Below are 15,517 nucleotides of genomic sequence, written 5' to 3' on the forward strand. Positions count from 1 at the left end.
TCTTGTAATACATGCACTGACTCTCCCTCTGACACAAGCCGTCCACACAACAATAATTAATAAAGACTGAAACAAAGAGAAACCAAAGTCAGACTGACTGTGGAAACTCACTGACACTAAACTGACTTAAGATCAAGTTTATTTCTAAAATCCACAAAGACAGTAAACTGTTCAGTTTACAGCACTTTTCTTCATCTTCTCCATCACGCTGCCTGTGAGCACTGTCATCAAACTCACCTGAATCAGTGAGAATGAGGACTTTCAGCGTAGCAGCTGCTAACATGTTGGGGAGTTTTAAAGCCTGCGTAAGCTACCAGGTGTACCTAATGAAACGGCAGATGCATGTTAACTTGACAGCTATGGATGAAAATGTACCTGAACTTCTCTCCACCAGGCTGATGTTAGTGAGAAACATGACGGAGTGATCACAGCCGTGGGAACAGGGTCATAAATAAAACCATGTGACCATGTGATCAGCTGTGACTGGAGCTTTTTGATGGCGGCCCGCTGTGGCGTGGTGTCGTGACAGCGAGCCGGGCTGGGACAGTTGCGTTTTTCAGTGAGGAGAGAAGCCGTTAACCCGAGGAGGCGCTCGGCCATGTTCACGCCTTCCTCCTCCTCCTCCTCCTCTCCTGCGGGTTTGTGTACCTGTGTGAGGGAATCAGACGGAGCTGCTGGGAACAGGATGGACGATGCTGACTCGCAGGTTTCAGCAGAAAATGTTGCACAAACAAATGTTCCAAAGAGCAGGAAGTGACATCAGCAGGCTGCTCCTGTGAGTGCCTCCTCCTGCTGGTCGACGCCCACGGCTTGTTCACTTACAGTCACTGGTTTCTTTAATAGCAACATGACAGGTTACGGCGTGGAGGACGTGAGTCACAGACGTTTATGTTTGACAGCAATAATAAAATGTTTCGCTGCGTCCTCTCTGCAGTGAAAACCACCAGACAAGCATGATGTCATCTTTATTCATCATCTGTCATTTTTTTATTTTGGGCTCCTGGAGGCGCTGCGAGTTCCAGCAGTAATGAAACCAAACAATGATATGGCAACAATAATACAAATATAATTATTAATAATAAGGCTCGAGGCCGGGCCGTACGGCTGAGAGCGGCCAGCCCGGGCTCGAGTCCGACGTCTTTACCGCACGTCTCTCTGCTCCTGACACTTCTTCACTGCATCTGTGAATAACGCTAAGAACAGAAAACATCTCAGCCTGCAGATTCAGCGTTCTCGGTGGCGCTTTAATAGAAACGGTCTCAGACACATAAATATCTGAACACATTTCTGTCCTGAGAGGTCAAACACACCAAAGCACAGGTTCGAATTCTGGCAGCTTCAGCTCAGAAACCAAACGTGGGATCATCAGCAGCTCAGATTATCTGTCTCTTAGAGCGTCGCAGGTTTCCTCTTCACGATGAAGATGATGATCTGTTGCTACTGAAACTCCTGCAAACAGTGAAACAATCCAAACACAGCTGCCTGCAGGTCAAAGGTCAGCCCGCTGCGCTGTGGTGAGGTCACAGTTGGTACTTTTTTATCACACATGTGTACTTCTACTTCACTGAAGAGTATATGTACTTCTGCACCTGCGGCAGGCGTGTCATGTGACCCACGCAGCGTGTGGCTTAGTTCCAGTTCAGCTGAATCATCTCGTATCGGCTCTTCACACAGCCGTGACCACAGCTCATCTTCATGTCTGATCATCTGATCATAAACGCGATGCGCAGACGTCTGTCGACGTTCGGAGCTGCAGATCTGAGATCTTGTCAAAACTGACAAAATGAAAATTTACTATCAGATTTGAATCCAGCACCAAAACCATCACAAACATCTGACTGACAGCAGCTTCGTGTTTCAGCACGGCAACGATCCAAACACACCGCCAGTGCAGGGAAGCACGCCTGGACAGAAACACACGGGGGAACTCTACCAGAGCCTCAGCATCACTGAAGCTTCATCCTGACAGCGAACACGCCGGTGTCCTTCAGGAAGCCCGGAGAACTGTTCCCGAGGATCCTCACAGAGCTGACACTGAGCTCCAGATTAAAGGTGCTCACAGCAAATATTCAAACTCTGTTTTTAACTAAATACACATGAATGTTTGCACATGTCTGAATAAATCTCTGCACGTATTTCATACTTTACTGCAAAATAGAAAGAAACGAGGGGCAGATGAAGACTTTTGCACAGCACTGTACTAGAAGGAACCAGAAGGAACCCAGGAAGATGAAATCGTGGTGAGCAGGAGACCTTTGATGACACGAGCTTTGAAGGTTTTCTGCAGAATTATGAAGAAACAGATCGAAGGTCCGACTCTGCATCTCACGTTAAAATGGTGCAGTTTACTGAACATGACACACATGCTGGCTTTAGATTGCGGCACTGTCAGATTCAAAGGATGTGACAATGACTGTAAAAGGCAATAAATCAGTGACACGCCCCCTCAGGCTGTCAGTCGGTGATTAATCACACGCATCGTTTCCTCAAATATGCAAATACAGACGTCACATGATGCAACACTGCTTCCAGAAATAAATGTGGTGTAATGATTCGGTAAGTTCGCCTTTTTCAGGAGAAGCTGCTGGGAGTCATGACAAGAGCAGGTGAAAGGTCACGATGAATGTGGTGTGCACGCAGCTGTGAAGCTAAAGATGGAGTACACATTAAAGGCACTGGGCCTCGCTCCGTCTGCCCTGCTACAGCCGCTCAGCGATGCTGCAGCGCTGGGATGGCACATGTTTGCTCAGAGAGACCAGTTTGTTTCCCCAGAGGAGAAACTGGGACTGCTGTGGAGGCCAGCAGCAATAACCTGAGCTCAGGCCAGCTCATGTTAATCTGCTGCTTCGAAGAATAATTCTGACCTCAGTTCAGGAGATGAGGCTTGGTGACGTTTTATTAGGTGCAGATGATGTTGTAACTTTGCTTCACATTTTCATTTCTTTGATGAGGGGACACGTTCTCAGATGATAAATCATAAGCATGAGTTCATATCTCAAGTCTGAAGCTGCAGACATGGATGCAAATGTCCCTGCGCAGCATCCAAAGCCTACGACTTCTCTTCACCTCCACCTTTGGTGGGAGACGCCCTTCCCGGCTGCTGCAGTCAAATACAACAGGGAAACATGGCGGCTCCTCAAACGGCAGACCCGCTCCTCAGCATTTTTAGTAAATGATAACTTTAATTATAGGATGTGTATTCATGAGTACAATATCTTTTTTCTATAAACTCAACTAATTATTGAGTGTACCTCTAAACAGCTATCTGCTACCAGAAGGAAATCCAACAGCAGCCGCCTTCACAGCCAGTGACTTTCAGAAAGACCGTCAAAGCAGGATTTAAAAATTAGGAGTGGCTCAAGACTTTTGCACAGTATTGTCTGTCAAGTTAAATGACTCTTGTGTTTACATGTTCTAATAATTATCGCGAGCCAGCAGTTGAAGGTCTTCAGATTGGTTTTACTCACCTGGACAATCACCTGTCTGCGGTAGAGCTTCATCACGTGTAGGCAGGTGCTTCCTCCACATCTGTAGGTTGTTGAGGAGAGAAATGATTTATTGATATACAGAATTTAGATAGAGGCGGTTAGACTCCGATGGCCCGCCTCAGCGGAGCAGAACCCGGCAATGACAGGCATTAGAGCTCAAAGAAAGGAAAAGCTGTCTTACTGATGCAGGAGTTCTGACCTACAGGAAGCACATGCACGTAACCAGTAATGCATGGCACAAGCAAAGCATAGCACGCATGAGCACCATTAGAGTGAGATACTGGGGAAGGTGTGGTTAGCAAGGGGTAGAGATGGAGGCTGCGACGAGGCACAGAGCCGCTGATGGCCGACACAACGTAGAGCCTGCCGGAGGCTGAAAGATGCAGAGAGTGGAGGTGATCCCAGGCTTAGACACCTGAGGGCGGACACACCTGAGACCATAGAGCTTCCTTATTCAACTTACATATGCTGTACATACACCTTCATCTGGAGAACTTCCAATAAAAGAACAGCTTCCTAAGTTCAGGCTTCTTCTGTGTGAGCATGAAATCCATCCAAACACCAACACTGACGCTGGACTCAAACGACCAATCATCACAGAAACATTTCCAGCAATTAGACGGCCCCTGCTGCTGTTTGACTGAACATGACTCTGACAGGTGGCCGTGTCGGGACAAATCGCTCAGACTGTGCCAGCTGGGATTTGTATGCCCTGCGGATTAATACATTCTCACAACATTTCATTTCTACGTTTTGTATTTGAATGTCAGGCTTGTTGGGACAGGTTTAGTTTGAACTTGTCTAAAGATTCACAAACTGGCGAGGAAATCACCCGGGACCTAAACATGTACTGTCACACTGTGGATGCTCATTTCAGTGACTCAGTTTAAACCACAACAACACACAGGGCGCTTCGTATTGTAGGGTAACGACTCTACAATTATAACGTATGGATGTGTGTCCACTGGTCGCTGTGGGCCCAGCACTGTTTCACACCCTTTTTTCTACTCTTGGCTCTGGATGATGTCATAGAGAGATGGCTCATGAGGCCATCTCATGCTCAAAGCTTCTGCCGCCCCTCCCTGAGCCTGGTTCTGCCAGAGGTTTCTTCCTGTTAAAGGGAGTTTTTCCTTCCCACTGTCGCTCATAGGGGGTGATATGATTGTTGGAATATTGTAGGGTCGACCTTAAAGTGCCTTGAGGTGACTGTTGTGATTTGGCGCTGTATAAATAAAGCTCTGCCCACCTGCCACTCAAACGTTGTATTTAGGACAGCCAATCAGAAAGCTGGTTCTGTGACAGTGTTTTCCCCGGTAACGGTGGAGCTCTGACTGTCAGCCTGAAGCAGGGCTGAGCTCCTGTGGGTCCATGTCCTCCCTGCTCACAGGGACTGTTTCCTTTTCAGACAGTTTGTGGGAGTTTCTGGTTTGATTTGTACAAATTTCTCTTCGAGTTTCATCCAACTGAGGATGAAATCATCCAGTATGTCTGTGAAGGTTCTCAGTCATCCAGGTCATCGTAGTCAAAGGAGCTTAGAACTTGACCTTAGACCTCAGAACTGAAGAAGCTTCTCGGATGAGAGGTGAAACGTCTTCAAGTAACTTAAAGAAGTCCAGATGCTTTTCTTTGCAAGCTCCTTTGAAAATCATCCAGTAATTACTCCAGACCACTTAAAGGACCAGTTCAAAGTGTCCAGGAGCTGATCTCGGTCCTCACTTCCTGAACATTAGACCAGAGGATCAATATCACTCTCATCACTCCATCCATTAAATATGAAGCGTATGGGCTGGAACACTCTGGTGTGCAAACATGCTGGAAGAGCAGTTCCAGTCATGGTGACGCAGCAGTGTGATGCGACTTCTAACGACTGCACTTCCTGTTCTCTGCACCTACAGCTCCGCCCACGAGTCAGTCGAGCTTTGCAGAAGAGCAGACGTGTTTACAGCCTGCTTTTATTCTTCATGGATAGTTTCTACCTTCAGTAGGGGCGTGGCCTTTTTGACTGACAGGTGGATGTAACACATTTATAATGACATCATCTTACTGAACCGTATTAGGTTTCAGTGTAAGCTCATAAAGTTTCCAGCAGTAAGCGAGTCCAGCTCTGCAGAAGTTCAGTTTCGTTGTTTACATCTTCTTGCAAAGGTACATCTCCGTCCTCAGGAAGTTCTTCATGCGGTCGATAACACTCTCATCGCTCTGCGCATTAAAACAGAAGCCGCAGACACTCTGAGAGTCTCTGCTGCTCAGCTGGAAAACTGGGTGGTGTAACAGAAGCATGAATATATTCTGACTTGTAGATGATCAAACCTCAGACTGCTGTGGGGAAAAGTCCGGCCCTGTAAATGAAATCATTAGCGGTCTGATTCAGACGGACTCCCACACTGAGAGAGAAGGAAACAAGCTCCAAGCTTCAGCTTCTGTTCTTCCTCCAAGCAAGCCTGTTATTACTCCAGCCTGTAATCACACAGGGACAGTAAAACCTGCTGCACACACACACACGAGAACTTATTCAGACAGCAATGACCTGCTGTGCCACACGGGGGCCATAGTGGGGCTAATAACAAATCTCATTCATTTATGTCTTTTTAACTTCTCTTTCAGGGTTGGAGGATTGCTGCAAGAAACAGCCAACAGCCTGTGGGAGAGGAGGACCACATCGTCCCCGAGCTCTGAGGGCTGGGTGACTCAGGTGCACTGGATCAGGTGCTGCTGATTGAAGTCCCAGCTGCTCCACCCTCCTCTCCAGGGCCTTCAGAAAAGCGCTGCCACACAGACAGACTGGTGGTTGTCCAGGTCTTTTTGTGTTGTTCACCGGTGCTTTCTTTCATCCTCAGGATGCACCAGACTGTAGATTTTGCCACTCCTGCGATTGTAGACGTTTCTCAGATGGGGTTTATCTGTTTTCAGTTTAAGGATGTCTTGTATGGAGAGCTGCTTTGACCACACGTACTCTGTTCACAGCACAATCTGCCAAATCAACTCAGACCTTTTATTTATTTACTTATGTATTTTGGCATAAAGAAGGAATTGCCCACATTTGAACTGTCCAACTACTTTTGGTCCCGTTAAAAAGAGGGTGGTACCGACACACGAGCCAGGCAGAGATGACACAACAGCAAAACACTACAGAACAAACTGCTTTAATGGAGAAAATGATGCATGCAAGGCTGACATACTGTATAGAACAAAGGGGCATGAATCACAAAGTGGTTTTAGGAGAAGCAGAAACACACAAGTTTGGAACTGGAGTTTTGAAAAGCCAAAGCAAACAAAGAAAGAATTATATGTAATATATTACAGTGTTTTATGATATTGAGAAAGCTTGTATGATAAGATGTGGAGACAGATGGGCGTCACAGGGCGACTGCTCAGATGGGTAAAGTAAGGACAGGAAACAAGTATTCAAAGACGTGTACAGTAGGAAATGTAACACCACAGTGGAGTAGAGAGAGTCACTTATTATTTTAGCATTTTCATTGATGATAAATGATGTGTTATAGACAGAGGAATGGGATTTCCCTTTTTGCAGATGATGGCGACGTGTGGAAGAGAGGAAGGAGTTTATTACTAGAAAGGTACAGGAAGTGGTGTTAAAGCTGAAGGACGGTCACATGAGTGGGTACGAACAATGTTTTTACAAGGAAAGACATCAAGTACGGACATTAAACTAAAGCAGAAGAAAGAGTGAAACAACATTTCCTGGGGTTTGGTTTGATGACACGTTCAGACAAATGCAAGAAAGCGTTAAACATCATGAGAAGTTTGACTGGACGTGACAGAACAGGCCTGAGGGTTATATACAGGTCAGTGTATGCATGTGTGGCTCGGGTTAGATCGTGTCCAGTACGGAGCATTGAGACTCTGTACAGGTGAACTCAGACAGGTAGAACCAGGAGAAAGGCCGGTGCACGTTCGAAGAGAACAGCTAACGCTGAGTTACTGGGCGGATCATCCGACTCAGGAAACAGCTGGGCTGGAGAAAGAAGAAAAAGACGTGAGGAGTTTTAGTTGGACTGTGAATAGATCAGGTCAATAAGTCAAACAGTCATTACCAGAAATACAGCCGTGGATACTTCCAGAAGCTGCAGTAGACTCACTGTTGGAAAGGAGAAATGAGGAGTTTACTTTAAACTGGCAAACAGCACAGAAACATATTAATCAATATTGCTGTCATGTGCAGATTAATACAGCATCTAAGAGTATATCTAACAGAGCGGGAGCAGCTGTGATTGTGTTTAATATCAACGTAGGGAACAGGATAAGTGACGGGCTTTCAGCACAGACACAGGAACGGCTGTGATGTTATCAGCCGTCCACCGGGCTGAAGACACCACACCGTTAAAATCAGTCATTTGTTCAGATTCCAGTTCATTGTAAATAAGTTTCCAGTGCAGCCATTCAGAAAGTAGACGGGACAGATTCACAGAAACTCAACAATACAGAGTGAACACGATGGCTCTGATGATTACAAGAAGACAACTGATTTACTGAAGAAGTGAAAATGATCAGGCACATCTAATTATCTTAGACACACACGTCTGTATGATAGGATCTAATCCTTAAGTGACTTTCTGGTCCACACTCCATACCAGCTGCTGAAGGTAACGCACCAGTTTGTTGACTGTCAACCGCCAATAAACACCAAAGAAGAAGAAGAGTCTGAAAGCAAGGCAGGGAGGAGAGGGCCACAACAAAGGCTGGAACATCTTCATCCTCTGAGCAGCTCTCTGTCAGCTCTGTGAGGATCCTCAGGAACAGTTCTCCAGGCTTCCTGAAGGACACTCAAAGCTCTTTGGATGTTTCTGCCTCCTGTTCTCTGTCAGGATGATCCCACGCTGCTCCACGGATGCTCCGGGTCTCTGGGGAGGCCCATCCGTGACTGACGGAGTCTAAAGATAAAATGTTAAATTTGCTCTTTGATAACTTATCTTTTATGTGTAGACACAACACAGCTTATCTTTGAGTTGGGAGCCTTTTTATGTTTGACTGAAACACAGAGCAGACTGAAGTCACTTCACAAACATGAGGAAAATGTCCAAAGACGAACTATTGATCCAGACTTCTTTAGAAATGATAAGAAAGCCTCGAAACATCTCAGTTCAACACCAAATCAACAGTCGCCTACAGAGAGAAACTCAACAATCCGACGGTCCTAAACACTTGGCGACAGCGAGGAGGAAGAGATCCCTTGTAACAGGAAGGAACCTCTGGCAGGAGCAGGCTCAGGGAGGGGCGCCCACCTGCTGTGGCCGGGTGGGGGTGAGGGCACATTTAACACTGTGACATCATGAGGACAGCTAGCTCTGTGTGCTTCGCAGCGCTGCGTGATGAATAACTCTTTGTCTGGTAACACAGTGACCTCGTGCTCGAATTCCTGGTGGGGGAGCGCCTTCTCCTCGGGCTCCTCCCACACTCCCTCCCTGCATGTATTACTGTTACACATTCCTGAGTAAATACTGCAGGCGTGTCAGGTCCTGTCAGCCGTACTGCTCCAGCGCACACAAACACAAAGTGCGTGCGCCGTCGAGCGAGAACAAGTTTCTTCTTTTTCTGCAGTTTTCTTTACAGGACCTGCAGCTTTCCACCGTGAACGTCAGAAGGCCTACCTGCACCGGCCAGGAACGGCGGCAGGCTTCACCTGCTCCTAAACCTGATTGGCTGAATGCTACTCACTTTAAATGTTGACACGAACACTTCACTGTGCTGTATTTACAGTATTCAGTGATTACATTTCTGAAGAACTAATAATCCTACTCCCAGTTCTCCTGCTTTGCCTTAACCGCACTCCTTCTCTTCCACACCACCTCCTGCACACATACCTGCCTTCCTTGGCAACGCCTCGACGTTTCCCCGGATAAGCTGGACGAGGTGGCACGAGGGAAGTCGACTCGACAGATAAGCGGAAGAAAATAAGGACGTGATTTATCATTTTGTTATTTTAAGTGGTTGTCATGGAAACGGCGTGCATTATTCGTAATTATCCCGTCACACTTTATTTGTGTTTCAAATGTTAGTTTGTCAGATGTGAACATGTTCTGTAGGACCATGTTTTCATATTTTACCTCAGTTTGTGTGTGGGGTGTAGCGTTCCACTCTGTGAGGTGCTGCACAGGTAAGCAGCATTTAAAGTATGTCTTTATTCATTTACGAGACTCGTGCTTTCTTGGCAGCGATTTTAGGCTGGATGCCATTCCTCTCCTGCCCTCTCCAGTGACCCAGGCTTGAGAGTACGCCGCCTCTTTAGAAACCTTATCGAGATAAGAAAAGGTGTGGAGCAGCTTTTAGAAGCTCAGGCTGATGGAGATGAGATCCATTTGCCTGATGCAGTGATGTAAGTATTGATCTCTCAGCCGTTCAGGGTCACGCGAGGCTCTCGGAGAGGCTGCGGCGTGTTAGATCTGTGTTACTCGAGCTCAGACTCCCAGTTTGGTTCTGCAGGTTTTGGTTTTCCTGACTTCAAAGTTTGCATGTGTGAAATGTTGGTTTCACTTTGTCTGACACGCAACACGTCAACATGCAACAAGCACAGGCGGTCTGTGTGTGTGTCAGTTTGTGTGTTTGTTTGTTTCTGTGTGTGTGTGTGTGTGTCAGTTTGTGTTTGTGTGTTTCTGTGTGTGTGTGTGTGTGTGTGTGTGTCAGTTTGTGTTTGTGTGTTTGTTTGTTTCTGTGTGTGTGTGTGTGTGTGTGTCTGTGTTTGTGTGTCTGTCTGTCTGTGTGTGTAGGTGTGTGTTTGTTTGTGTGTGTGTCTGTGTGTGTATGTGTGTGTGTGATTGTTTGTGTGTGTGTGAGCCAAACCTCAAACATGCAGCTGATCTAATCTCCCGTCACAGCTTCCTGCAAAGTTTGACCTGCATTCTTTGTTGTCCTGTCACCAGGTTTTCAGTTTGCAGGTGTAACGGATGACAAGATAAGAGAGAACACCAGGACGTGTTCAGTGCTGCACACACTTCTCCAAATACACTGTTTTCATTAGAATTGTCACGGTCTGGCTGGCAGACCGTGGGGATATGGGGGAATGAGGACCCAAAACGCATGGTTCTGCGATGCAAACAGTGCACTTTATTTACAGTGAAGGCTGTAAACACAATAACTCCCCGTTGCTCCCTTGAATCCCGTATGTATGTGCTCCCCTCCGATGTCTGTGCTCGTGCTCCCCGCTGTTGTGTTCTCGCACACCCTGTGCGTGCTGCCGTTCTGGTCCACTCTTCCACCTGGGGGGGAAACCACAAAAACAGCCATCAACACCAACCCTGGCGGGCATACACGAACTGCACCGTCGTACGCTGACGCACACTAACTTGGGTAGACAACTCAATGATCCCGCGCCGGTGGGAGCTCCAACACTCTCCTAATTAGCTCCCCCCGACGAGCCCTGATCACCAACAGGTGTGTGGCAGGAACTTCAGGTGTGGCCAGTCCTCCTGCAGGACCACACCCATCAGGCCTGCATGTGGCTGTTCTCCATCCTCCAGCCACACATGTACACACCCACACACCCTGCCTCTACATATAATGAGTGGAACACCGAACACAACAACAACAACAATAACAACAATAATAATAATAATAATAATAATAATAATAATAATAATAATGTCCATCCTGCTCAAGGACCCCCGAGTCCTCCAGAGCCGGGTCCGTGACAAGAATGATGGTAAAATGTGACCAAAGAACCACTGTGACCTCTGCAGTACAAGAACTTTCATCTTTTACCAAAAGTATGTAGACAAAACCACGGCCATGCTTCAGTGGTTTTGTCTAAATACTTTTGCAGCAGGGATTTTTTCCGAGTTGGTGTCGTGATGTAAAGTGGTGTGTATGAGGAAGAACATTTTTCACACACTCTGTCATATCTGTGACATCTGCTGTGTTGAAGAACTGAATGTGTGTGTGTGCTGAATGTGGTGAAACGGTCCAGGCAGTGCGTGCCGTCTTTCTCTGCTCTCTCGTGGGTTCGGTTTGTTGTTCCAGCGTAATGACGGCTCCCTCACCTGCACTGACATCTCTTTGGAGCTCATTAAGTGTTCCAGTGAACAGCTCCCAAATCCACAGGTAACTCTGAGGATTACTCTGTCATGAAATAGCACGCACTTCAAGGCCAGATGAGGCCTGCTCTCTCCTCACTCCGTTGTCTAATTGGGAGCTGTGTATAAAAATGAGTCATTCCTAAACAATATAAATATTGTTTTATTATTACAATGTTATCTATGGGCTGCAAATACACTGTATGTGTAAAGCTGATTCCACACATCCTTTGAACCCCAGACCTTAACCATCCATCCATCCATCCATATATCCATCCATCTATCCATCCATCCATCCATCCATCTATTTCATGGCAGCATCATTAGAAGACATAGCAAACATTTACACTGCTATGCAGATGACACCCAGCTCTATCTGTCCATGAAGCCAGATAACACACACCAATGAGTTAAACTGCAGGAATGTCTTAAAGACATAAAGACCTGGATGGCCGCTAACTTTCTGCTTCTTAATTCAGATCAAACTGAGGTTATTGTACTCGGCCCTGAAAATCTTAGAAATATGGTCTCTAAGCAGATTCATACTCTGGATGGCATTACCTTGGCCTCCAGTAACACTGTGAGGAACCTTGGAGTCATGTTTGACCAGGACATGTCCTTCAACGCACATATTAAACAAATATGTAAGACTGCTTTCTTCCATTTGCGCAACATCTCTACAGTTAGAAATATCCTGTCTCAGAGTGACGCTGAAAAACTAGTTCATGCATTTATTACTTCCAGGCTGGACGACTGTAATTCATTATTATCAGGATGTCCTAAAAACTCACTGAAAAGCCTTCAGTTAATCCAAAATGCTGCAGCAAGAGTCCTGACAGGGACTAGAAGGAGAGAGCAGATTTCTCCTGTTTTGGCTTCCCTTCATTGGCTTCCTGTTAAGTCCAGAATTCAAAATCCTGCTCCTCACATACAAGGTCTTAAATAATCAGGCCCCATCTTATCTTAATGACCTTGTAGTACCATATCACCCTATTAGAGCACTTCGCTCTCACACTGCAGGCCTACTTGTTGTTCCTAGAGTATTTAAAAGTAGAATGGGAGGCAGAGCCTTCAGTTTTCAGGCCCCTCTTCTGTGGAACCAGCTTCCAGTTTGGATTCGGGAGACAGAAACTATCTCTACTTTTAAGATTAGGCTTCAAACTTTCCTTTTTACTAAAGCATATAGTTAGGGCTGGACCAGGTGACCCTGAATCCTCCCTTAGTTATGCTGCGATAGACGTAGGCTGCCGGGGATTCCCATGATGCATTGAGTTTTTCCTTTCCAGTCACCTTTCTCACTCACTATGTATTAACAGACCTCTCTGCATTGAATCATATCTGTTATTAACCTCTGTCTCTCTTCCACAGCATGTCTTTATCCTGTCTTCCTTCTCTCACCCCAACCGGTCACAGCAGATGGCCCCGCCCCTCCCTGAGCCTGGTTCTGCCGGAGGTTTCTTCCTGTTAAAAGGGAGTTTTTCCTTCCCACTGTCGCCAAAGTGCTTGCTCATAGGGGGTCATATGATTGTTGGGTTTTTCTCTGTATCTATGAAGCGCCTTGAGGCGACTTTTGTTGTGATTTGGTGCTATATAAATAAAATTGAATTGAATTGAATTGAATTGAATCCATCTATCCATCCATCCATCCATCCATCCATCCACCTATCCATCCATCCATCTATCCATCCACCTATCCATCCATCCATCCATCCATCCATCTATCCATCCATCCATCTATCCATCCATCCATCCATCCATCCATCCATCTATGCATCCATCCATCATCCATCCATCCATCATCCATCCACCTATCCATCCATCCATCCATCCATCCACCCATCTATCCATCCATCTATCCATCCATCCATCCACCTATTCATCCATCCATCCATCCATCCACCTATCCATCCATCCATCTATGCATCCATCCATCTATCCATCCATCCATCCATCCATCCACCTATCCATCCATCCATCCATCCATCCACCTATCCATCCATCCATCTATCCATCCATCCATCCATCCATCTATGCATCCATCCATCATCCATCCATCTATCCATCCATCCATCCACCTATTCATCCATCCATCCATCCATCCATCCACCTATCCATCCATCCATCCATCCATCCACCTATCCATCCATCCATCCATCCATCCATCTATGCATCCATCCATCCATCATCCATCCATCCATCCACCTATCCATGCATCCATCCATCTATCCATCCATCCATCCATCCATCCATCCATGCATCCATCCACCTATCCATGCATCCATCCATCTATCCATCCACCTATCCATCCATCCATCCAGTTTGAGGTTGTTCTCCAGGGTCTGATCCAGCGGTGGCGTGGCCTCTGCTGGCAGCAGGATCATTTTTGGAGTACGAATGCAATGATCTGATCAATAATTTGATTTCTGTTCGGTTGATTGAAATAACAGAGCATCCAAGAAGTCTGAGCTCACTGATTTTAATCTGACGTGTAAAACAACTTGTTCTTATTTTGACAGAGTTTTCCACTTCGTCCTGCTCACTCATGTCTGGGACTCATTTTGTGTCATATAAACTCTTGAATTTAAAACTTTAGCTGATGTGCTTCAGGTACGTTTAATTTGAGTCATTAGCCGTCTGATGGATGCACAGCCAGAGAGTGATTACAGAGAGCGACTGGAAACAGTCCACTTCAGTGGCACCATTAAAGCAGGCCAGCTTAAATAGAAATGTGGGTTCTGGAGCCGGATGTTGGAAAACTGTGACTTGTGCCTGTAAGAATTTGATATGATTATCGTGAACCTGACCGACAGGAATGCAGAGTCCCAACCAGTTTGTTGCAGGTCTGTGTTTTGGAAGTCAGAGTGTGCAACAAGGGAGAGACAAACCATCTGCAGGAAGAGTCATTTATCTCGCACAGGGTTCCTTCATTTAATCTCACATTGAAAGAGCAGGGACCACCCCCTCTTTGTAATATCATAAAGAGCCAAAAGTAGTAAAAGCTGTGCTAAGCAGTGTTTAGAGCAGCCTGCTCACGGGGATTGCTGACCTCGTTATCTGAAACTGTAGCCGTGTTTCATGTGATCGTGCTCCAACACAACAGAAGGTCAGCTTTAAACCTGCAGAACAATGACGTGCTGCGGCAGATTGATTTCACTGGGGCGTGCCGGTGAGAGACACAGTCCCCCAAACCCTCAGGTGTTCTTCACCTGAGTCATCACAGGCATGCAGGCACACATGCTGTGATTGGACAGTTTGAACACATACAGACTTTGATTGGTTGTTCAAAAAATCCTCATAGTAAAAGGAAACACAAGAAACGGGAAGAAGTTAGGAAAATATTTTGACAATTTTTATGGCTTTTCAAAAACATGATTTTCATTTATTTTCTCATATAGTATTTATACAAATATTTTTTCATACAGAGTTTTTGTAAACATTAAAAACAGAATCATAAACCCCACACATACATATATATATATATATATATATATATATATAAAATTTTAAAAAAAAACATGTCACACAAACAGTTTACAGTGTAGAACATCATCATGTATTTACAGCGAGGCCAGTTTCCACGTTATGGCTGCTCGTGTTGTATTCAAAGACACGCGTCTCGTGTTTCAGACAACAGAGGACTCACATCTTGGTTTTAATACATTCTGTTTGTGTGTTTTCCCAAACCGGAGACGGTGAGAGATGTTTATGGCTTTCAGAAAATCAGCTACAGAGATCCAGATAAAAACCGACACAGCAGTTCCTCTAACAGCCAGCAGAGAGACTCCCATTAAAACTTGATAATAATGATGTTTCCAACGCCGACACGTAATCTTTAGATGATTGCATGTCAGCATTTCCATGATTGGGGGCGTGGCTGCTAGGACTGGACCCCTGCATTCATTTTTATTCCGTTATCCAATCACATGGCTTGCTATGCAGATTGATATCAGCCCCTGCGGTCTGAACGAGGTCACGTCTGTCTCTGAAAAAGCTCAAATGGTG

This window comes from Perissodus microlepis, chromosome 22 (assembly GCF_051167445.1).
Source record: "Perissodus microlepis isolate ML-2025 ecotype Zambia chromosome 22, ASM5116744v1, whole genome shotgun sequence".
In the NCBI taxonomy this organism is placed as follows: domain Eukaryota; kingdom Metazoa; phylum Chordata; class Actinopteri; order Cichliformes; family Cichlidae; genus Perissodus; species Perissodus microlepis.